Raw genomic sequence first — 24,593 nt, forward strand, 5'->3', positions numbered from 1 at the left:
AAAGAGAAAAATTGTACATACAAACCATTTTGTAGCTATTATTGAAATATTTGTTGCATAAGTAAATATGTAAAATGCATAAATTTTGCATATGGGCCCCCAAAGGTTTGAAGCCATCTTGTCAAAAGGGATCATTTTGTCAGGCTCGTATCTTCTAAAAGGCTACAAATTTGTATTTGCTCTCTGAAGGAAAGTTGTAGCTCTTGTCTTAAAAAAAACTAATTCTGAACACATAAAATCCACCAAACCTCATCTTCAAGTTCAAAATTGTCAAGGTCAGATTTCCTTTACAATGTTTTCTAGGGAGCTATACCAAAACGTGGACCGATATGGTCTATATTTGAACTTAAAATAGCATTGGAAGAAATATTGGACGCAACAAAATTTGGGCCGAGTCTATTCCGGCTAAATTAATTACAAATTGTCAGGAACGGATTACGGGTATACACGGATATACACATTTATTGTTGTAATTTTTGTAAATGCTTTTAGTTTTTTCTTTGAAAAATGCATTTTTTAGTTATGACACTTTTTCATTCATTTACACAATGATATGTGTATACTTTTACAACGGACCTCGTATATTTTTTGTAACGCATTTGAATATATTCAGCAATTTAAAGTGTGAAAATAAAACTAACCAATGATTCGAAATTTGATTTCTTTATTTAAAATAAAAAAACCAAAGCAAGTGGTCCAGACATATTGTGTTGTATTTACACTGAAATGTTGGGGAACTACCTTCATTTTTCTGAAAAAATATGTATGTATATATTTTTATTTTCAAACAAAGGGTTAAACCAAATAAAATTGCAATTAAAACTAAAAAATCTTTTCTTCTCAAATAACTGCCTTTCTTTGGCAGAGAATCATGAGTTTCTGAAGATTGGGTTTTATTTCAGTTTTTTTTGCGTACCCTTGGGTCCCGCCCAACTTTAATGTGCTGCTAAATAGAAAACAATAGATTGGAATATTTCTTACAAGCAAAAACCAAAAACACAATGGAAATTTAAATTGCAGAAAAAAATCATTAAAAAACCAACAAAGACATTTTTTGACTTTTATACAATTTGTTTGCTACAAACAAAAACAACAACAAATGAAGTCATGAATTCAGAAAAAAATCACAAATCAATTTGATTATAAAATCTGGTAGGTTTAATGATTTATTCTCTGGAGGTTTCCAAGTTTTCTGTGTTTGTTTTGTTGGTATTTGAATTTAGTTGTTGTTGCTGTTGTTGTTGACGCCGTTATGCATAAATATCAATTGTATTGACATTGGTCCGCCCTTGTCCTCCTTGTTGAATTCACACGGCATATGGTCAATTAGGGTTTCTCAAGTCTTTAGTTTTCCTCCAACAAAAGAAAAAACGCGCACACACACACATGTACTGAATAAACTGCACCATGAAAATCGTTCCACAAATGCGAATCCTTCCGGACGCGTCAGAGTAGAACGAACGCATGGCAACACCATCCAACAATGTTGTACTTGAAATTATTGATGTAAACACTAGACAGGGGTGAACATTTTGCACAGAAAAATTGGGACGCAACGTTATGAGTGTCGAAGAGTTTTATTAGCAAGGCAATGTCCAATCTGCCCTGAATTCGGTTGCAGAAGAAATTATTCTGTATAGCTAAGCTAAACTCCAGTTAAAAATGTATCTTATGTTAAGTAAACCAGTATATTTTTCGAACATCATGGGTGCCGCCGTGTTGTAATGGTAAGTCGCACACCTTGCACACTGAATGTCGGGTTTGACCGCCATGCCAGACAACCTAATTTTTTGCGATGGCAAAAATACCCCTCAGCGTAATGTTGATGACATTTCCTGAGTATTCCAGCCATTTAAGGTTTTAAGAAACCCCGTTCGAAGTCGGACTTAAACAGTAGGTCCCATATCACAGAATTTTTTATGATTCGGGATTTACTCATTGATACGAACAAAGTATCCCTTCTACCCTGTGTCCCCAAAGATTTTAAAGTCCCTGAAGTGCGATTTTCTAACTCATTTTTGAGTTATTGCCAAAAACCCGTAAATATAAAATGATTATAATTTCGGTAATAACGGTATTTTTTGGTAAGTTAGCGACTAGCAATGTAGCCGCAAAGCTCTACCGATAACAAAAGTGTTGTCAACTTTTTTTTGAAATTTTCATTCAAAATTTTTAATTTCACCTGTTTTTTGGTAACTTAAAAAATGAGTTAGAGAATCGCACTACAGTTCTGAAGTTGTGAGATTGTAATCGAACCATCTTAATATGTCTGTAGCATAAATCATACGTGTCCTTGGCACTTGAAGGAATTTCAAAATTATTTATGAATTGTTTAAATGCACGAAATTGGTTCGAGTGGTATGGCCAGGCGACTGATTTTTTGTGTGTGTTATTTTTTTTCATTTTTATTATTAATATTTTTGAGGGGTGTACGACGTCAAATGCAATAGACGTTTTATTGTTTTCGCATCAATACCTTATAAATTCGAAATATTGAAGCTTTGACAATGACGACAATGATTGCCTGGGCAATGCACAAAAAACAGGACACCCTTTTTTCATATCGAGCAAATATCGAAAAGTGGTTAAACAAATTTTGCATTATTTCTACCATCCCACCAATAAAGTTTTTTAAAATCGAAGGATGAGTTACAAAAGGGGTATGTAAGCACATGAATGCATGCACATAAATACATTTGCATATGCGTATTGTGTCCATTGAAATGCCTCGGTATCTGGTACGTGGTTAATTTGTGATCACAATTTGCTTAAATGCCTTTTGAATTAAAAATAAGTATTTGAAAATATTTGTAAATTACTGCGCAATGTTGTTGCTGTCAAGAGGAACGTGTTTAATTTGGTAAAAATTGAATTCAAAGATGAGACAATAGAATAGAAATATATAACTCATCCACAATATCCCTCTGAGAGCAATTTGTGGTAATTTAGGATTTAAATCAATAACTGAAATGGGTTTTTAGGATATACTTTGGGGGTGATTTAATGTGTGTTTGTTGACTAATGTATGCATTACATATATCAATATGAGAACAAGATGTTTTAAGTGTTTCTTCTAAACTTAAAGAGGTCATAGACAAGTCTGGAGGTCGTCAGATCAACCAAGTATAAAACAAATGGATCACGACAACGGCAAGTGTGTTAGGCGTTCGATTAATCTGAGGATTGAATGTCGTTTCGTATAATTTCCATGTATCGGCCAAGGAGCGCATTTGGCTTAGTGTAGCAATAAAACATCAATATTATACGGGATGGAATATACGTAGATGGATTAAGCTCCAAATATTTGGGAGTCCATAATGGTATTCTATCGCGTTGCGGTGTCAGAAAATGGTTTTTGCTGTATTACAAGAACATCATGGTGGGTGTAATGGGCTGGCACGTTATGCAAATGTTACCGCGCACGCCTTGCACTCTAAAGGCAAGTTTCGATCCACAGGGTAGGAAGTAAATACCTGACTGCACTGGTGGAAAATCCTAATGAACATATTAAGAAACCAATGGAAATTTTCGCCATAGGTAAAGTTATGCATTTTTATGCTTGAGAAAAAACTTTATATCTCTGTTTGGAGTTATTGTAGCTGCTTTTTTCGTTCACCTGAATTACGTTTATTAGACTTAAGTCGTGTAAACTCAAAACGAAGCTATTTTCTCAGGCATAATAGGGGGACAATCAACAAATTCATCACGCCAAAACTCTAGATTGGACCTATTAATTTTCCACCGCGCAAAAACCTTGCTCCTCATTGTTATGGTAGCAATTTAATACTTGTATGGGGGGAGGCAGACATGTGAAAATCCGCTAGGAAATAAAGTCCAATTTCCTTACTTTTTTAGGCACAGTTTTGGTATGTTGCTCCTAAAGGTTTTGAATATTTCTCAGTCCAAATCTCGGGAATATAGACGGAAAAAGAAAAGTTATATCGTTGCAATCACGAGAGCAAGGACCAGTGAAAATTTCAAAATGTCTATTTAACAGCTGTAAAATTGCACATAAGCGAAAATATTGAAAATACCGTTGTAATCCATCCTCGAACTTGATCTCAGTTTGAGTGAAATATTACGATATGAACATTTTCGACGAATGTCAGTCTCTTCCGTCATTCAGTCGTGGTAGGATTTTTTAGAGCTTTCGGTTCATTATGTCAAGATGCATGGACTTGACCTTACTCCCTTACACTTTTGCAAATATTTTTGAATTTTGTCGGTTCCCGAATGAATCGACCGATATGGCTATTAAACAATTTGACAGTGTGTAGGCTTAAACTAACTCTGGAGACGACAATAAAGTCACTCAAAACATGCAAAATACCGGCGACTATATGTCACACAGAGATGAGAGAAATTTTCCCTGATACCCTGCGAAATAAATATATACGAGGTGTGATAAAAATAACAGTTTTAACTTTATCAAAAGTAATAGTATTTATTTAATCATTACTAAATATTTTGGTCCCTCAAAAAACGCTGGCATAAGTGTATTACATCTGAGGCGGTTACATCAGATACCAGCCAGCGTTTTTTTTTTCAATCCTCGGACTTGGTTCCCGCTGATTTTTTCCTCTTCCAAAAACTGAAGACAGCGATCAAAGGAAAGCGTTTTGTACGATTGAAGAGATAAAAGAAAAAACCTTCAGCTTATTTTTTCTTCTTTTTTCTTTTATCTCTTCAATCGTACAAAAACGCTTTCCTTTCATCGCTGTCTTCAGTTTTTAGAAGAGGAAGAAATCAGCGCGAACCAAGTCCGATGAATACGGTAGCTGAGGCATGATAACGGTATTGTTTCTGGCTAAAAAAATCACGCATAATGCATCGATGTGTTAGGTGGTGCCTTATAGTGGTGCAAAATCCATGAAAGGTTTTCTCACAATTCTTTGAGTTCCTGGCGAATTGCTTCGCGCTAACGACGCATAACTTCAAGGTAGTATTCTTTATTGACCGACTTTAAAGCAAGAATTCATCATGCCTTCCCACTTGACAGCTTTTGAAGTGTTTTTCGGTCTTGGCTCTTCTGAACGTTTCCATTGGGATGATTGGGCTTTGGTTTCAATGTCATAGTCACACACCCATGAGTCGTCACCAGCTATGACCTTCTTGAAGTAATCTGGAGGTTCGTTGTCAATGATTTTTTTGCTAAAAATTTTACAATTTTGGGAAAAAAAATTGAAGAGGACACCAAAATACGACTAACCTTTTTATACCCTCAGCATTTATGCTAACGAGCAGGGACGTACGCAGGGGGGGGGCACTGGGGGCCCGTGCCCCCCCCGAAATGGTTTGGTCGACTACAATTTTTTGAGCTACTTTAACAAATTATTATGATTTTTTCTCTAAAATAATTTTTGTTTTTAAAATTTCAAATGAAAACTGATATTGTTCTGAAGGTTCTGTACTGAAAATGTACTTTGTCATCAAGTTGTCTAAGAAATATTTAAATTTTTTTTGTTTGAATACTCTTTTTAGAGAAACTTCCAGTAAAACTGAATTCCTTCCTTATGCCATGCCAGTGTTTTGGAATTCTGTAATGAATATAAAGGTCTTGAGGCTTTAAACTCATTTTGCATTCAAAACATTTACATATTCAGTATTGTGCGGATTAGAAGTACATAAAATGAAATGTCTATTGGACAATATGTACGACATATCAAGGGTTTTCCGTGGAGTATATCTCAAAAAGCAGTTAGCAAATTGTTTTACTGCCTTAATCAAAATTTTGTATTCCTAGTTTATATTAACTTGTTGCTAAACAGTGGGATGAAATAATGCAGAAAAATGTATTGTTGTGCATTATAAAGTGAAAATATCTGCTATAAATTGCGTGCCCATCTGAATTTTTTCCTGTCAGTAACAAATTTGTAGCTGAAAACAACCGTAAACGAAATTAATGCTCAAACTTTCCTTATATGGTATTGTATTAAAATCTGCTGTTATTTGTATTGTATATTACGGTGCTCTTGAACCAGCTTTAAATGAAAGAAGCTTAGATGAGAAAATCGAAAAACAAAAAATTGGATTTTTAGGGTTTTTTAGTTTTTGACGGTTTTGCTGGGAAACCACAAGCCCCATCAAAATGGAACTAAAGAAAATGTTGTAGCAGTGAAAATTATCTACAATATTGTTCTTATATGATATTTTCGTAGTTTTTACCATTTCTGAGATATAGAAGTTCAAATTTGGACAACTCACTGACTGTATCGTCGCCTTATAAAACAATGTCAGGACTACAATTTCCCAACTTTAACTTATTTATCTCAAAAATGGTACAACCGAGTAAAAAAATTACGAATCCCAATCTTGTAAAGATTTTTCACAGCTACATGATTTTCTGTAGTCCCATTTCGACAAGACTTACTGTTTTGAAGCAAATCGTGAAAACCTAACAAAAAAAGTATCAGTCGGCTTGGCCGACAGAGATATACCCTCAGCCTATGTGAATTGAAAATTTCATCTACTGACAGCTGGAATGTATTTAAGCTGTTTTCTGAATTTTATGGCCCCGTTAAAAGGATATCGTGCATACCATTTTAGTGACATTCCATAAATATTGGGGGGAAGTACCGGAAGTTGTGGACCGGTATTGCCCATCTTCGAACTGAAACTAAGCTTGGACAAAATATGACGAATGCCAAATTTTTGACCAAATCGGCAGATCAGTTCGAGAGTGATCTTGCGCTCCAACCACTACACACGGTGTCATAGGTGTTTTTTTTTTCACCTTTCAGGCTATTTTCTCAAGAAGTATGAATGCTCCTGATGAAACTTGTACCGTCGTATGGGGCAAATCTTGAGCAAAGTCCAATCCGATTTTTTCGAGACCTAGAGTAGGTTCGAATATGGATTATATCGATTCAATCCTTCAAATACCTTCAACACAAAATTTCAATTACCCCATTTGACGGAAACATCCTAAAATTACGTACATATCAAATTCCGAAACTTCTTGGCTTTACAATTTATAGAAAAAAATTGGCTATGTAGCCCGTATTCGATCTGTTTATATATAAAAGTCTCAACTCACGCAGGCTGTAACTTTTTACTTGTTTTCCAGAAAACAAAAGTTATGCATTTTCATAAGTTTGTCTCCGCTGTGCCGACAGGAGTGATTGGTCGTTGGAAAGTTTTTAAGGTCATCGAGTCCATAAACATCTAGTCGTACAATTAAGATAGAAATAAGCGGGAACAACAACCATTGATGTATCAGATGGAGTTTTTTGTCTTAAACTATTTTTTCAGGATTTAGCTAAAATGTTGCCGAGCGTTTTTAGAGATATTTTTCGACCATGTGTTAGCGTAGTCTCAAACAGTACTGCGAGTTGGATTCGGAGTCTATGAGTCGTAGATTGCATCGCCCGGCTCCTGATATTTTTTCTTCTTTTTTTAATGTAATTTTCTGAATTATTAGTTGGCTTTTACGGACTATCACTTCTGGTAAAATAGTAAAGTTTTGTCGTTTTTATGCACTAAAGAATATTATTTTCTTACAATAATACAAAACTTTTTTAATGGCACTGAACTTAGTGTGTGATAAAGAAGAAACGGCGTTATGTTCAGATCGAACTGTTTATATCCTCCAAACAATGTATATATCTATTCGAAATATTCGCGAATGCAATCCCTGCGTTCGAACGTGGATCTATTTTCACCACTTTTTGCATGGAAGTTCTCCCAACAAAATGATTTCCAAAATCATATTACTGACGATATTTTTAAAAACTATGCTAATAGCCTCGAATATAGAACATGTTTCGAAAGCTATTCGCTGCGGGATTTAGAACCCAAAATGCCAAATAAGAGCTAATGTGGTTGAAAATTCTGGGATACACCAAAACGTACATCTATATGGGAGACTATGCCGAACGTGGTCTGATATGGTTCATCCAAGGACTAATATATTATAATCAGTTCCAAATTTCAATCTTGTATCTAAAATATTGTGATCTCTCTCTTTTGAATGTATATACTTTGTGGCAATATTGAATATACATAAAATCAATTAAAACCCCTTTAAAATAGCTTTACGTAACGATACACAACATTTTTAATTTTCATGACTTTTGGTCAAGTTGGGCCCCCCCCGAAATGAAATCCTGCGTACGTCCCTGCTAACGAGGATATCTACGTTTGGACGAAATGTGTTTCAGACAATTTGGAGTTGATTTAGCCATGTATTGACTCAATCGGTTCACTCATACGGGTACCTCCCACACAAAATTTCGGAAAAGTTCAGTTTAGGACCTGCTCTCGAATCGCTTTGGTTTTTGTTGTAGCTACTTGTATTCACTGCCCCCATTCGACGGAACAAGTTTCATCAGGGGCAAGTCCATACTTCCTGAGAAAATAGCCTTAAAGATGCAAAAAACCCCTATGACACCGTGTGTAGTGGTTGGAGCGCAAGATAACTCTCGAACGGATCTACCGATTCGGTCCAAAAAGTGGCCTTAGTAATATTTTGTTCAAACTTAGTTTAAGTTCAAAGATAAGCCATATCGGTCCACTCCTTCTGGTACCTCCCCCAACAAAGTTCAAAAATGTTCGGAAAAATTGTGCGCACGATAACTCTGGATGGGAGTGCCGACTTGGTCCATACTTTACACATCCTAATATATTTATCAGATATACATCAGGTTCGAATATGGACTATATTTGTCTACTCCTTCTGGTACCTCTCACACAAATTTTCGGGTAAGTTCACTTTAAGACCTACTCTAGAATCACTTTGATTTTTGTTGAAGCGATTTGCATTTGCTAGCTCCATTACGACGGTAAAAGTTTTTTTCAGGGGCAAGTCCATATTTCTGGGGAAAAAAGCCCGAAAGGTGTAAAAAAACCCTATGGCACCATATGTGGCGGTGGGAGAGCACGCTAACTCTCGAACTGTTCAACCGTTTTGGTCCAACATTTGGTCTTTATCATATTATATCCAAACTTAGTTTCATGGGGCAATACCGGTCCACAACTTTCGGTACTTCTCCCCAATATTTAAAAAATATCACTAAAATGCTAGGGCGATATCACTTGAATGGGGCAACCAATTTGGTCCAAACTTTGGATTTCCTAATATTTTGTCAAAACTTAGTTTAACTTCTAAAATGGTCCATATCGGTCCTCCCTAAGGGTACCTCCCCTACAAAAGTTCAACATTTGTGTCTTAGTGCAGTTAATTCCGAATCTACATTTTTGTCGGCAAGTTCAAATGTCCAAAGAGGGCCCCAAAATGCTGAAGGGCCTTAAATAAATTCGATCTGTCCGTAGGTGAAAGTTTACTTCACATTGGGTGAGGGTATATATCTGTCGGCAAAACCGACTGACACTTTTTTACTTGTTTTTGTCAAAAAACAAACTGAAAATCCAAAATGGCAAAATACATTCCACCATGAAATATTCCGAAGATTTTTGAAATAATTAATTATGTGGAGATTTTTTGAGTACTGGGAACCCCAAATGACTAATTTTAGCTAATTCGGTCAGTTAAAATCGGGCGGTACCATTATATGGGGGCTATACCACACGTGGGCCAATATTCACAATTTTGATAGACATCCAATCTTGCCCGAAAATATAGGTAAAAACTAAACAAGTAAGAACGGCGTAAAGTACGGCCAGGCCTAACTTGATTATACCCTCCACCACGAGATGTATTGAATTAAAATGGAACTATTAGTTTCCTTTCGTTTATGAAGAAGACTAAAAACCACATTTCAGCAAGTTCGGTAAAACAATGTACCTACAAATTTCTGGCGGGAAGTTTTTAGACTCAAAGCAGACTAAATACCAAATTTCTGACATTCCGGTAAATCCTTCAACATACCGAAAATCAAGAGGTAAGCTTCTATGGGGGATATATGAACCCGCGGACCTATACTGATAATTATCTTCTGGAATATTTGATAACCTCATGGAAGACTGAACAGCCAATTTCAGTCTTTCGGTGGAATATTGACGTCACAACCTTCAGAATTACGAAAATAGGGAGTTACGGTTCTATGGGGACTATATTGAAACGTGGACCTATACCGACGAATTTCAGTCAGAAGGACTTTTACCTCCAACAAAGACTATATACCGAATTTCAGCAATTTCTGAGGAATATTGAGGCCACAACCTTCAAAACACCGAAAATCGGGAGGTACGTTATATGGGGGCTATATGAAGGCGTGAAACTATACCGAAAAATTTCGTACGGATCGTTTAATACCCTAAGTGAAGACCAAATACCAAATTTCCGCCATTTCGGTGGATTATTGAGGCCATAACCTTCAAAATACCGGAGATAGGGAGATACCGTTCAATGGGGGCCATACTATACCGACAAATTTCGTACGGAACGTTTAATGCTCTAAATGAAGACCAAATACCAAAATTGAGCCATTTCGGTGGATTATTGAGCCCAAAACCTTCAAAATACCGGAAATAGGTAGGTACCGTTCTATGGGAGCTGTACTAAGGCGTAGACCTATACCGAAAAATTTCTGGGGCAAAGTTTTATACTCCCAACGAAGACTAAATGCCAAATTTCAGCCATTTCTGAGGAATAATGAGACCACAACCTTCAAAACACCGAAAATCGGGAGGTACGTTCTATGATGACTATATGAAGGCATGAACCTATACCGAAAAATTTCGTGGGAAAAGTTTTATACCCCCGGCGAAGACTAAGTACCAAATTTCAGTCATTTCGGTGGATTATTGTGGCCACAACCTTCAAAATACCGAAAATCGGGAGGTACCGTTCTATCGGAGCTATATGAAGACGTGGACCTATACCGACAAATTTCTGGGGGAAAGTTTTATACACCCGACGAAGACTAAGTACCGAATTTCAGCCATTTCGGTGTGATAATGAGGCTAAAACCTTATATCCCATTTGCAATACCAAACATCCTAGGAGTAATAGAAACTTCTATACCAAATTACAAAGCTTTATATTAAAAATTGCGAACTGTATCTTGATTACAACAGACTGACAGACGGACATGTTTATATCGGCTTATAATTTTACACTGATCAAGAATATATGAAGAAAAGACAAAATGTTTTAGTTTTCCATAAAAAAATATATACTTTAGGGTCTCCGATGAATATTTTAATGTGTTACAAACGGAATGACAATTTTAATTATACCCTCCATATTATGGTCTGAAACTAAAATTTTGTAGATAAGAAAAATCAAAAAAAAACTAAAAAAATCGCCGGAGGGATTTTCAAATAAATCGCGGTCAAAGTTCACATTTTTAAGGCTTTTTTAGGTTTTCACTATTTTGCTTGGAAACTGCAAGTCCTATAGAAATGGGACTAAAGAAAATGTGGTAGCAGTGAAAATTCTCTATAAGATAGACATTAATGGTATTTTTGTACGTTTTACCATTTTTGAGATATTGAAGTTCAAATTGGGATAACTCACTGATAGTTTACTATTTTGTTCTAAATTACAACAATTCATTAACCCTTACCGATTTCGCCTACTGCATGTAGACTGGTATTATCATTTTTTTTTTTTCAATATTTTTAAAATCTTATTTTATAATTCGCTTTAAATACCGTTATTATTTATTATATTTATTATCCTAAAACACACACACATGCAATTAAAACAAATCCACCCCAATTATTGTCGATTAATTTGATTGATTTCAAAAATTCTTTTTGACAAAATAAATCAAGCGTGATTTCAAATATTTGCTACGCTAAATAAACCTCGAAATATTTTTTTTTCGTTTTGTGTTCATTTACCCCCAGTTTATGTATTTCGAAACGAAAATGTGTGCGCATGAAACACACCCAAACTTTAGTTTTTGAAATATTTTCGCCTTTGCTTTTACTTCAAAAAAAAAAAAAAAAAAAAACAAATTTGAAAAACACACTCAAATTTGGTAGTTTTTCTTGCGCATTCATTTTCTTATCGACATACATGAACAGGCTGTAAATGTAGCCTTTTCACCCACACTCACTCAATCAATGACGCACACACAGAAAAGGGGTTACTTTTAAAAGCCACATTAAAACGAATAGGGTTAATAAAATGCAAGCCAAAACCAAGGGGTTTGGAGAACGGCGTTCATGCCGAACATAGCGACGACGACGACGGTGGGTATATCACACAACATAACTGCTGGAATTGCATTTGGCCATATTTTGTGGGTGAATAAATGTAATTTGTGAAAACACAAGGTATGAGATTTTGACGAGGGCATGGCAATCACAGCGAATTGTGGGGGGAGGGGGCCAAATAAATTGCACTTTAAACAATTGATGCAAATTTGATTGTAGATTGCAAAACAAAAATCCACAGCAATTAAGACTGTTAGAGGAAAAGGCAAAAGACTTTTTTCTCATTTGCCTGGTTTTATAGGTATCTAGACGTTAGTGTTGTTGGGAGATTAAAATTTGTAAAGCAAGTATCTGTTTCTCGTCCTTACTTTGAGTATTTAGTAGACAATTTAGAAAGATATGCCACTAATTTAGTCTTAACAACATTTGAAAGCCTACAAATTAGCAGAATAATACCTTCATTTAGAAGCTATTTAAAACTGTTAAGAAGTCCTTATGGCCAAACAAAAGAGGTTGTTGAGAACAGCTTGGCCAACGTTCATTCGTTCACTTAATCACACAATTGATTGGATGGTTGGCAGGCTGACTGGCTGGCAGGGTTTTGTTGGCAAGGTGTCACTTGAAAGTGATAAAAGTAACACTCACTGCTGTCAACAACAGCTTCCCACATGCACACACACACTCTCCCTCTCTTCTCTCTTTTATTCATTGATTCATTCACTCAAGCGACTTATCCTTTATTCATTGGAATAAAAAGGAATATCCTTGGCAAATGGGTATGCCTATGTGCCTAACGTCCGCATGTGTGTTAAGTACCTATAATTGTGTTGTTAAATACCTAATTACGTGCCTGATTTAACCATAAATGGTTACTAATTTGTGGCGAAAAATATTTTTACATTTTCTCCATAGCTCTGCAGCCTTTTGTGTGGCAATGTTTGTTATCCTTTTTGTCGTATTCAAACACCGCTTTCCACAATAAATACTACAAGGTCCTTTTTGTTGGGAATTTTCTTTTCAATTTAGAATTGTTTTTTTTTTTTTGTATTTCAAGTGCTTTGCACTTGAATTTTCCCATTGTTAGTGGCTGGAAGGTACTTCAGGTATTTCTTCACTTTAAATAAAACCGATATTTTAAGGTCTGAATGAACGAATCAATGAAAGTACCAACCCAATAAATAAATGAATGAACATGTGTTCAGAGTTCTGAATATACAAAGTGGCTTTAAACACCTAAGAATAAAATATAATGCCGCTTGATTGTTGTCCTCAACAACCAGGTGAAGACCTTAAAAGCCATTTTGATCAAATACCGACACACACACTTTGAGGTTTTCAATGTTGTTTTTTTTCTAACCTTTCACATAACAAATCGTATTCATTTTCTTTAGATCAAAGAAATGTGTAAGCAACAGAAAATGTCTGCTTGTTGTCATATTCCCAAAATTTATTTGCAAATACATTCTCATTTTTTTGCATTTCTATTACACGCTTGAAATCCGTTTCATATCAAGAGATTTAATTAATCATGAAAATGAATGAAATTTTATTTATCATTTGCCAGCCAAAAAAGTCTATAAATTTTAAGCGATTGTGGTTTTTTTCGTATTTTATGTGTAAATTATGGCTGTAAGCCAAAAATATTTTAAATATCATCGACGTTAATTATGTGGGCACAGATTCAAGTGACAACTTGCAAATGAGGGAATGCAAACCACAGAGATGCTGTTAACAATCTGTTACCACAAATTAGCAAGGAAATTGGTTGGATTAACCCACTGGGAATAAAACAAAAATGGGTTAGTAACCATCTATAGAAAAATACTCTACTATAAGAATAAATGAAGGATATCCCCGCAATATCCGAATGAGGTTTTTAAGGTTTAACGTTCCAAAAATCAAACAAGGAATTGACGTGTCGAAGCGAACAATTTTCCTAAGTTGGTAGTTATAAGTTGATCTTTTCTAAAATTGTTGGTGCAATTACTGAAGATCTCAACGCAGATGTTAAGGACACTAAAGAATCGAGAAAGATTTCTCAGTACAAACGTGACTACGTATATATTGGCGCCAAGTGTGTAAAAATAAATAATTCTCTGATCATAATAAAAGGTGTTTTTTAAGCCCGATAGAACTTGAAATTGTAAAAAATAACACAAAAAATTAAATTGTAATCAAAAATTTTTTTTATTCGAAAGATCAATACGTGACATTAACACTTGAAAATGATTTTGGGCATATGGGCACCGCGGCTGTTCTTGACGAAGTGCATTCTGGACGTCCAATTTTTGGCCACTTTTTCGAGCACTGCTGGCGGTATGTCACGAATAACACGAACAATGCTGGCCTCCAAGGCATCAATTGTTGCTGGTTTATCAGCATAAACCAGTGACTTCACGTAGCCCCACAGGAAATAATCGAGAAGTGTCAAATCGCACGACCTTGGAGGCCAATTGACAAGTCCACTTCTCGAAATCAACTTATGGCCAAATTTTGATTTCAATAAGTCGATGGTTGCGTTCGCCGTATGGCACGTAGCACCATCCTGTTGAAACCACATCTCCTCCGGATCAATGTCATCCATATCTTCAAACAAAAAATCATTGATCATGGTGCGGTAACGATCTCCATTGCCCGTAACGCGAGCTCCGACCTCATTTTTGAAGAAATAAGGTCCGATGATGCCACCAGCGTGAAAACCGCACAATACGGTGCATTTTTCTGGATGTAATGGAGTCTGTAGGGTCTCTTGTGGATTGGTCTCACTCCATATGCGGCAATTTTGCTTATTAACAATCCCGTTAAGCCAAAAATGCGCCTCATCGCTGAACACAATTTTGCGATAAAACAACGGGTCATTTGCCAACTGCTGTTGCGCGAATCGACGACTGATTTTCAAAGTAAATTTGGATAATTTCGTAGCGTTGTTCAAGCGTGAGTCTATTCATGATGATTTGTCAGAGTATACTGAAACAAATAAAAAAAAAGTTTGATCAAAATTTAATTTTTTGTGTTACTTTTTACAATTTAAAGTTCTATCTAGCTTAAAAAACACCCTTTATAAGCCCTAGGGTATACCCTAGTATATACACTTGAAATTATAAAATTAGGATTCATGCAAATTAGGATTCATCTACAAAGGAAATGAGAAAGATTTCGTAGTTAGTTCCATTAAAACAAGTAAAAAGTATCAGTCGGCTTTGCCGAAAGGGATATACCCTCAGCCTGTGTGCATTGAAATACTTTTTCCTTATTTAGGGGGGGTTTTCAAAATTTTGGGCGTATGAACCGACAAAAGTATGGATAGGATTAAAGCTCAAAAATTTGCGGGGATATCGCTAGATAGAGCTTTTTTATCACACTAGACTACGAAAAACATAATATCGCTGCAAGCAAGACCACTAGGAAAACCTTCTTTAAAAATGTCCAAAAGATCCTCGAACTGACCCTTAACCATACAAAAATGTTGAATATTTGTGTGGGTGGTACCACAAGAATTGGCATATAGGACCCAAATTTGAACATAAACTAAGTTTCGACAATATTTAGAGATCCAAACATTGGACCAAATCGGTTGCTACGTCTATGAGAAATCGCGCGTACCATTTTAGCGAATATTTTCGAACTTTTGTGGGGGAGGTGCCGGAAGGAGTATATCTGGTAGATATATTAGGATGTTTAAAGAATGCACCACCATTTCATCCTTCATTCGTTCATTTCATCTAATATTCGAAGAAATATTACAATATCCAAAGTGTGGATGAACACAGTATTCGGTTCGAGCTCTACAGCCACTACATATGGTGCCATAGGGGTTTTACAACTTTCGGGCTGTTTTTACAAGAAGTATGGACTTGCCCCTAAAAAAACTTTTACCGTCGTAATTGAGACAGCGAATGTAAGTAGCTTCAACAAAAATCAAAGTGATTCGAGAGCAGGTCTTAATGTAAACTTATCCGAAATTTTGTGTGTTAGATACCCGAAGGAGTATATCTGGTAGATATATTAGGATGTTTAAAGAATGGACCGAATCTGTCATTCCCTTCAAGAGTTATCGTGCGCACAATTTTTCCGAACATTTTTGAACTTTTGTGGGGGAGGTACCTGAAGGAATGGGCCCATGTGGTTTATCTTCGAAATTAAACTATGTTTAGACAAAGTATTATAAAGGCTTAATTTTAGAACGAATCGGCAGATCCGTTCGAGAGTTATCTTGCGCTTCGACCAGGGTTTCGGAGTCGAAGTCTACGAGTCGGAGTCGAGCAATTTTGCTGGACTCGGCGTCGGAGTCTGAGTCGAAAAAAATAACTCGACTCCGACGAAATTCTTTCCACGTTATAGAAATACAACAAGAACATTTTTTAAAAAATCATTATTTATTTTAAAAGAAAGGTATAAGAAAACACATATGATAACGGTATATTATACTAAGTTAAATGACAATTCACAAGATATTTACTATCCTCTGAAGTGTATTCATCCATATTTTGTTGATCCAATTGATTCTTTAAATTTTTGCAAACAAAAGTAATGTTATATGACAATCGAATTAAGATTGGACCTTTAACCTCTTTCGTCAGAAGTCTTACTGGTCTTCTCACAAAGGTCTATTGGTATTCTTATCTTGTTTTTATGAGAAGTCATTCTTGTTTTCTATTAAAGAGATTGTGGTCTCTATAGGAAATCTTACCTGGGGGAGGAAAAATTCCTTTTCGGAATGAAAGCCCCAATTGAAAACCCTAAGGATCCCATAGCTGAAATTTCTGAGTTATGACATAATGAATTTTTTGATTGACCCCCATCAATCATTGAGAAAATAGCTTTATATCTCTGTTTGGAGATATTGTTACGCTTCTGAATTAGGGCAACATAAATTCGTTGTTGGTCAACGACAGATCCATCCCGCCATAACTCAGAAGTCTGACAAACGGCGAAACTTTCTTCTAGGATTCATTATATACTCAATGAGGGCTTTAGATGTAGACATTCTAATAAACGGATATGTCAGCCAGTAACAGATATACTTCATGTGTATCCGAGTTTTCTACACAATCAATTGCATATACGAAATTCAATTAAATACATAATCAGAGAGTTTTCATGAGAAAGGATCGGGTAAAAGTGATAAAGGACAATGAAAACATGACAATATCGATTTCTTGTCCTAGTGGACCGACCCTACATAAAATTTTCCTAGCAACATTTTTGTAGAATATTTTCAGGCACGAGATCTCATCGCCTGCTAATTTTTCAGTTCCAGAAAACATCCATCTGCCTACGTGCTGAGTGGTGTACACAATATATCTCAAATATTTCACTGAAATTATCCACTCCACGCCAAAGTTCAAAATGTGAGCGCTGAATTTTATTTTAAGGGGTGATCCCATTCTTCGAACTTAAACGAAGTTTGTACAAAATATTATAAAAGCCAAATTTTGGACCGAATCGGTTGATCCGTTCGAGAGTTATCGTACGCTCCAACCAGACAAACGGACAGACAGAGCAACGGGCGGACATGGCTAAATCAACTCCAAATTTTCTGAAACGGATTTCGTCCAAACATTCTTGGGGTCCAAAACCATTATTTCGATGAGACAAATTTTGCCCGGAAGCGGACAAATAAAGCTCTTATTGCACTCTACTCCTGCAAGAAGTCCGTAGGCAACATTGTGGGACTCAGACTACAAGTCATACACTTTTTGTATTCCACCTATGGTGGAATTCCAGACTTCCTGCGGTCTCCGCTGAGGGAACTTGCAGAGGTGAAGGCCTAACTGTTAATCGGCATCCGTAATCGACTGGGCTAGGGAAGTTCGAGGCCAACTAATCTAACTTATACCATGATTTAATCAACACAAACTACTATGAATGTGATCAATCCCACGGTGACTCGGAGGACTCTTCAACAAGGGGCCGTCACATCAGCAATTATGTGTTTTAGTTTATCACCTTGTGAGCGGCAATATATCCCGGAATGCCTGCTTCTAGCTCTTATCATGCAGAGAAGAGATATTGTAGGGGCAATTATATTCTAAGAGCAAAATAGTATATTTTAAAAATCTGAAAATATATATTGTTGTTTCAAGCATATATTTTATTGTTCCACCAACAATATATATTTTCAGATTTTTAAAATATACTATTTTGTTCTTAGAATATGATTCTTCCTGCAGTATCTCTTATTTGCGTGTTGTTCCGTGTCGGGATAGAGAGGAAGCCCGGGTCACAAATAATGGATGTATGGAATGGGTGCACTTCCGAGGCTGTTCTGGTCTTATTCGCCTTTAGGACTACTGTCGTATGAGTTATGTTCCTGCTTACAGCGCCAGATCATATCCCAGCGTGTCCCTAACTTCGTAGTTCGTAACTTTGAATACGAGACATCACCGCCGTCTCCTCCACAAGAACAAACGCAACTTCTAACGCTACATGTTATTGTTTAGCGCCCCGAAAATTCTTCATTCCTGCAATTCAATTATAACTGTTTCAGCAACAAAGTCAGGGAAATCATGGACTTTATGAGTCGGAGGAACATCAGAGTCGGAAACAAAGTTCACGTTACCTGTAGCTTGCAACGTTGCTATGGATACAACATTTTACGAAACGATCGTATAAGAGGCGGAGGAGAAGAAGAACTTGCCTTCCTTATACACCAGTCTGTCCATACTAACCTATAAAATGTATGGGGAACTGCTGAAGGGGAGTTGCTTACTGTGTACATACCTCCGATGAATAGCTGTACTTTGCGTAATATACCCGACAGTTATTCGCTTTCGCAGGGCAATAACCCTATAGTGCCTGGGGACTTCAATGTTCACTATGAGTCCTTGGATTTCGTCCTAGGTAATGACGAGAGGGATTTATAGCTTGCGCGGTGAACGAACACGCTCCTATAAGGGTAAGAGGATATAGCCGCACCTATCCAGACGTCACCATTTTGGTACCCAGCCTATGAATCACGGCTTCAGAGAGCTAACTATTCCCTCAGATCCACGGGTAGCTGAGAGAATGTTCGGCTGCTGCCGCTCGCTACATACCTGCTAGACAAATGCCCAAAATCATACCAAATTTCCCACCAGAGGCGACGGGACTAGAAAATGAGCGTACTGAGTTTCGTCGCAAGCAATCCACGATTGATTCTCTTTTTACCTTTAGAGCATCTACTCTGCACCCCTTCCATGCTGCTCACAAGGAGACGACGATTACTAGATAGATATGAAAGATAAGTACTGCCACCTTCATTTCAGACATAGATACAGTTACCATTTTTATACCCTCAGCAATTATGCTAACGAGGGTATATACATTTTCATACGGGCAAAATGTGCCTCATCGAAATAGTGGTTTTAGACCCCAAGTATGTTTGGACGAAATGTGTTTTAGACAATTTGGAGTCGATTGAACAATGTCCGTCCGTCTGTCTGTCTGGCTGGCTGGAGCGCACGATAACTCTCGAACGGATGAACCGATTCGGTTCAAATTTTGGCTTTCGTAAGATTTTGCCCAAACTTAGTTTAAGTCGAAGATGGGCTATATCGGTCCACTCCTTCCGGTACCTCCCCCACAAAAGTTCGAAAATGTTCGGAAAATTTGTGCGCACTCTTGAATGGAGTAACCGACTTGGTCCATACTTTTCCCATTGTAAAATGTGTACCAGACTTACATAATGTTTCAATATAGACTCAATCGGCACACTCCTTCGGGTACCTCCCACACAAAATTTCGGAAAAGTTCAGTTTAGGGCCATCTCTCGAATCGCTTTGATTTTTGTTTTAGCAACTTGTATTCACTGCCCTCCATACAACGGTACAAGTTTCATTAGGGGCAAGTCCATACTTCCTGAGAAAATAGACTGAAAATTGCAAAAAACCCCTATGACACCGTGTGAGGTGGATGGAGCGCAAGATAACTCTAGAACGGATCTGCCGATTCGGTCCAAAATTTGGCCTTAGTAATATTTTGTCCAAACATAGTTTAAGTTTGAAGATAAGCCATATCGGTCCACTCCTTCAGGTACCTCCCCCACAAAAGTACAAAAATGTTCGGAAAATTTGTTCATACGGTAACTCTTGAAGGGAGTGGCCGAATTGGTCCATACTTTACACATCCTAATATATCTACTAGATATAGATGAGGTTCAAATATGGACTATTTTTGTCCACTCCATCCGGTACCTCTCACACAAAATTTCGGATATGTTCACTTTAAGACCTGCTATCGAACCACTTTGGTTTTTGTTGAAGCTACGTGCATTCGCTGCCTCAATTACGATGGTAAACGTTTTTTCAGGGGCAAGTCCATACTTCTTGAGAAAACATCCCTAAGGGTGTAAAAACCCCCTATGGCACCATATGTAGTGGCTGGAGATCCACTTCCATAATGGTTTTAGTATCTCCTCCGCAAAAATTTTTATCTCTAATCCTAATGAACATTTTTGTCGTTTGGGAAAAAAAAATTGTTTCTATATACAGGCTGAGGGTATATCTCTGTCGGCAAAGCCGACTGATACTTTTTTACTTGTCAAATTTGCCATAAACCTATTGTGGCTTGGCAAACACACCTAACAATCTTTTTTTATTATATTTCAATATCCCTTCTTCATCTTCAATTCTTCATTCACATGTGATATATAAAATAGTTATAACATTTACGTTGGTTATGCAAGATATGATCAGAAATCACTGAAAAGTGAATTTTTAAACTCACAACCACCTAATTTGTTATTTAATTCAAATTTACTACAACTGATTCTCTCTCAAAATTATCCTTTAAGAAAATATATTTATGACCTTTCATTTAATGTTTACAACTTCCGTTTTCCACGTTAACTTACTTCCGTCACCTTCATAAATTATTTTGACAAATTGTTATTCACTACAATGCCACTTTGGCTGTCAGGCAGGCATCTACTAAGGCCCATAAAACTATTCAACTCTAATTAAATTTCCTTCGTTTTAATTTAAATGGAAGTGAATTTGTTTTAGTTTCATTGCTTTTTAAATGAGAGACCAGACCATGAACGACGAACATTAGCGTGCCAAGTCGAATTCGGTGATAGTTTGACCTACCACCCTGTGAAAGAAATGTGTGGCATGTTGTAAAAATAAAATCATTGATTCAATTAAAAGCAGGTGGTGGCAAAACATGGTGGAGTTTAATCGAATGAATTACGGTTAAACAGAAACAAAAACACATTGTTGTTGTCAAGGACAACAGCAAATAATCAGAAGAATGTGGTTATTTGTAAAAATTCGACTGAGAAGCAACATTTGATTTAACATTTGCTCTAAAACTATAGCTTTAAAGACCAAAAATATATGTTGGCTTTTCTAAAAATTACTGATGGCGATATGTTAATAGATACAATAATCACAATTAGGGCTATAAAACCTATACCTAAAACACAATAACGATATTAAAAAATCAATTATGTTTTTCTTTCAAAATGATGTCCTTGTCTGCACAATTAACTTTCAAATATCCCTACTTTACATCATCAACAAATTGTTATATGTTTCCAACATCCATTCCTTTTCTCGCTCACAGATTTGAATTCGTCCTTGATATTCCCTTCGCCACTATTCGTTTCTATTGTATCTTTGCTGCTTCTGCTTCTATTAACAAAATCAATTTAGTCTCACTTCCACTTCTTGTTAGGCATCTTATTGTTAACCATTATGGGCAATTATTCCGCTTGATTTGTTAAATTGAATTGTCCTTTGTTTTGGCATCAATTCAATGGTGATGGGAAACCATCGAATAAGTGGCTGCTGCTAATCGTTTGTCCGTTGTCGCACTCAAATTACACGGAATTTCTTTTGCCAATTCTATTTTATAGGATTCTCAAGCATCACTTCTGTCTATCTACATTTCTTCAGTTTATTATCATTATGCCTTGTTTCGGTATTGTATTTAACAAACTTTTTCTTCCCTTCTGTTTTTTTATTTTTTAAGATTTCTGCTACTTGAATTTACCAAACTCTGGCTGCTACTACCACTATAACGAATACGAACAAATTGGCAACTGTCACACATCCGCTTGGGACTGTTCTGTGTCTTTGCCTTTCTATTTTTCTGTCACATTGATACAAAGCAATGAAGTATCAACGTGAAGACGGCTGCTGCTAGCTACTGCCTCATCCAAGTATCCCCCGCTGGGAGATCGTGTTTTCTTGCTTTGTATTGTTAATAGAAATAATGGAACGTTTGCCTAAAAACGGAAACAGGAAACTCTAGGAAAATTGAAATGTTTGAGAAAAAGTGGAGAATATAATTTTCTTTCTATTACAACAAATTGTCACCAATTATATAGTGGGATTTTATTTGGGCTTATGTTTTGATGGAACACAATTGGGAATTATTTATATTAAGTTTTTCAGTTCCTTATACATATACCCATAAGCAGTGGTATACTCTCAGCGTTATAGTTACACTACATGAGGAGAAATGTGACTCATTGGAACAAAGATTTTAGACCCCATATATGGTATGTTAAGACCAAATCCGTTTCCAACAATTTGGACAGGTTCAACTGTCTGTCTGGCTGGTTACTTACTTATCTGGCCTATTACAGAACATTTGTTCCATATACCGAACTAAGAAAATATCTACAATTCTCTCTGTTTAGTGCTTCGCTTTCTGGAATATCACGCCTTGTCATCTCTTCATCCAATTGTTTGCGCCATCTTTTGGTTGGCCTGCCAATTCTGCGTGCACCGCCATGTCGCTCGAAGTTATATGCCTTTTTAGCGGGTTCATCATCGCTGATTCTTATTATATGGCCTAGCCAACGCAATCGCTGCATCTCGATACGTTTCACTATATTGATGTCGTTGTATAGCAGATACAGCTCGTGGTTCATACAACGTCGATATTCAACGTCAACGCAGATTGGTCCGTAGATCTTTCGAAGAATTTCTCTCTCAAACATGTCAAGCACTGCCTTATCTGCTTGCGCAAGTACCCAGGCTTCGGATCCATACATCACCACGGGTAGTATCAGTGTTTTGTAAAGTGTTAATTTTGTTTGACGAGTTGTGGCTTTGTTTTTGAAGTGCTTACTTAATCCAAAGTAGCATCTGTTGGCCAATACAATTCTTCTTTTTATTTCACAACTGTTGTGTTTACGGCGGTGCCGAGGTATACGAAGTCTTTTAATACCGCAAAATTATAGGAACCAACTTCAACAATTGGTCCGATCTCAATGGACGTATTGCGCGTCGACACCATCAACTTGGTCTTCTCGCCGTTTACCGCCAGACCCACTTTAGCAGATTCTCCTTCGACCTTCATAAAGGTATCGGTTATTTCTTTTACTGATCGTCCCATGATGTCTATATCATCAGCACAAGCAAGTAACATGTGGCTATTGGTGTAGATTGTGCCACTTCTTTTGACGTTTGCCTCTCGTATAACCTTTCCTAGCAGGATGTTGAAGAGATCACACGAAAGGCTGTCTCCTTGCCTGAAACCTCTTTTGGTACAAAACTCTTCGGAGAGGCTCTTTCCTATTTTAACTGAAGATCTTGTGTCAGTTAGAATCATTTTACAAAGCCAAATGAGCTTTGCGGGGATACCAAATTCAGACATGGCTTGGAATACCTTTGAACGTAGCGGTCTGTCGAAGGCTGCTTTATAATCGACAAAAAGGTGGTAGGTGTCGATCTGCATATCTTGGGTCTTCTCCAGGAGTTGGCGCAGGGTAAATATCTGGTCAATGGTGGACTTGCCAGGTCTAAAGCCGCATTGGTATGGTCCAATTATTTCGTTGACCATGGGCTTTAGTCGTTCGCACAATATCCCTGACACTATCTTGTATGCAATAGGGAGTAGACTTATGCCCTATAGTTAGAGCATTCAGTCTTATCTCCCTTCTTGTGGACGGGGCACAGGATACTCAGGTTCCAATCGTCGGGTACGCGTTCTTCCTGCCAGATGGAGCTAACTAGCTGATGCATACACCTTATCAGCGTATCGCCTCCGGTTTTAAACAGCTCGGCCGGTAGGCCATCAGCTCCTGCTGCCTTATTATTCTTCAGCCGGTGCTGTCTTTACCGCATCTTGTCCTGGTGGTATATATTCAATACCATTTTCTTGGATTGAATCTGTGGTATCTTCGTCGACTTCGCTACTATTGGATACCAACAGTTTGGAAAAATGCTCTTTCCATATCCTTAGCACACTATCTGTATCAGTTACCAGATAACCTTGATCAGTTGATGTTTCACTCTTTGGTCGAATTTTAGGACTTCATTCTGTCTCCTGGACATCTCGATTTGTTCACACTCCCGCTTTGCCATCTCTCTCTCTTTCCTGCGGAAAAGACGATTCTCCTCTCTCCTTTTCTCCCGATACCTCTCTCGTGCGCTACGCGTTGCTACTGATTGTAAAGTAGCCCTATATGTCGCATTTTTCTCTTCGGTAGCAGCACGTCACTCCCGGTCATACCATGGATTCCTTGTACTGATTTTGCGGCTGTTGCATGGAGTGGGCAATGTTTTGCCATAGTCCTGATATGTTATCGGGAC

This window comes from Musca autumnalis, unplaced genomic scaffold (genome assembly GCF_047663935.1).
Source record: "Musca autumnalis isolate F117 unplaced genomic scaffold, ASM4766393v1 scaffold_5, whole genome shotgun sequence".
In the NCBI taxonomy this organism is placed as follows: domain Eukaryota; kingdom Metazoa; phylum Arthropoda; class Insecta; order Diptera; family Muscidae; genus Musca; species Musca autumnalis.